Source organism: Thrips palmi, unplaced genomic scaffold (assembly GCF_012932325.1).
Source record: "Thrips palmi isolate BJ-2018 unplaced genomic scaffold, TpBJ-2018v1 HiC_scaffold_12, whole genome shotgun sequence".
NCBI lineage: Eukaryota > Metazoa > Arthropoda > Insecta > Thysanoptera > Thripidae > Thrips > Thrips palmi.
In genome coordinates, this window is record NW_023144623.1 from 13,497,862 (window position 1) to 13,499,923 (window position 2,062).

Sequence of the window (2,062 nt, forward strand, 5' to 3'; positions counted from 1 at the left end):
AGAACTGGAAACAAAATAAGAACAGGTTTCAAATCCAGGATCGATCGTTTCGTTCTGACGCGGGCACAGTGTCCTGAATGACTCAAACCCAGTGTACTAGAAGAAGAAAAAATCTCTGACACTTGGTAACCACTAAAATAGAGAGACCAAACTCAGCAAAAACGGGTCCTGTTTTCCCCAGGTGGCCCACAGCAGCAAAAACATGGACGGTTTTCAGGGAGTTCCTAGAAAAAAAAAAAACAGAAACCGTTTTTGGTTTGTAGCATGTTGGCGAGGTATGAACGGTCCAGGAAAAGAATTGACTAGATATTCTAGACTTTTTTCTACCAGTGTACGCCACTTCATCTCTATCGCAACTCCGGAGCGCCCCAACAGCGCGACAGCACTCATAAAAGCTAACAAAGGATTTCCGTCGTAACTACGAAGAAAATTAAGGAATAGTAGAATTGCTTCGTATTACGAAAGATTTTGCTTCATAATACGCAGCAACAGACCAGACGGCTCTCCCGAATCAGGCCAGGTCCGCCCACGCACCTTCATTGCACAGTAAATGTCTTACGGTGAAAGGCTGCACCAACATATTATGGTGGAGATTTTCTCCATAATACCAACGAAATTCGTCAAAATATCTATAAGGTACAGTGAATTCTCAATGGTATGTTACGAAGTCAGCTGCACCACCATAATATGGAACATTTTCACCATAATATGGAGAATCTTCACTGTACAACATTTAGAGTGTGGACGCAAGGTTGGCCGTCGGTAGAGGGAAAGCCAGCACCAGAAGCCACATCCCTTTCAAAGTTCATCCGTCAACTTCGGTGGGGTCTTTTGAGGACGCGTCGACGTTCCGAGAATGCGCGCAGCGACGCCTAGGGCTGCAAGGGCTGCGCTATGACGGCGAGGGGGTGAAATGTCACGCGAGAATGTCATCCAATTAATTTTGTCTCCCCTCTCTCTTGCTCCCTCCCCTTCCGTCCCCGACACCCCCGGAGTTTCACCTTTAATACCCGCACCACGCGCAGCGCGCGGCCAACGCAACAGCGCCCAGATGCCGAACGGGGCTGTCGTCACGCTCTGTCTCTCTCACACTCGAGGGGCGTCGCGTCCAGGTGAGAGAGGGAGAGGGGGGAGAGGGAGATTGATTGATTGATTGATTTATTTATTTTAGGTACTTGACAACGAGACTGGGGAGTCCCACGAGCGTCAGTACCGCTCTCACAAAATATTAACATGATTGAAAACATACATTTTACAAATACTTAAGAAATACAGTGTCACAGCACAGAGGATGACTAATATTTATTGAGGAGTTGACATTTCAGGTTGTTTTTAAAAGTAGTAACATTTCCATACTTAAGGAATTTGAAGCCAGAAAACTTGTTAAAAGCATGAATGGCACTTATACAAAAGGAGTGTGCATACTTTGCAGTTCTGTGAACAGGTATGATCAGTCTATCAGGATGTCTATTTGAGAACTGAAACATTTCAAAGAGATATTGAGGAGTTTGACACTTAAGAACTTTCCAAGACATAATGGCGAGGCTCATGGTCCGCCTGTCATCCAGTTTCAGCAGCCCTAAATTACAATAGTGGGGAGTTATATGCTCATATACTTTACAACCCGTGATAAATCTAATGCACACATTCTCTGCTTTTTGGAGCTTCTCTGTAGTGTACTTGTTCATGTCCGTGAACAAAATTGAGCCATAATCTAGGTGGGGGAGAATCAAACATTGCACAAGACGTAACCTTATGGAAGCAGGAAGACAATCAAAATTCCGTCTTGCTTGAGCCAATGAACTAAAGACTTTCTTGACAGCCGAATTAGCCTGTTGCCTCCAACTTAACGTAGAGTCAAATATGATACCAAGGTTGTTCACTTCGTCTTTATAGGGCACTGGAGTATCATTTATAACTATTAAAGGCACATCCATTTCATTCAGAGAGAGAGAGAGAGAGAGAGAGAAAGAGAGAGAGAGAGAGAGACGAGAGAGAGAGAGAGAGAGAGGAGGAGGACAGGGGAGAGGAGAGAGAGAGAGAGAGAGAGAGAGAGAGAGAG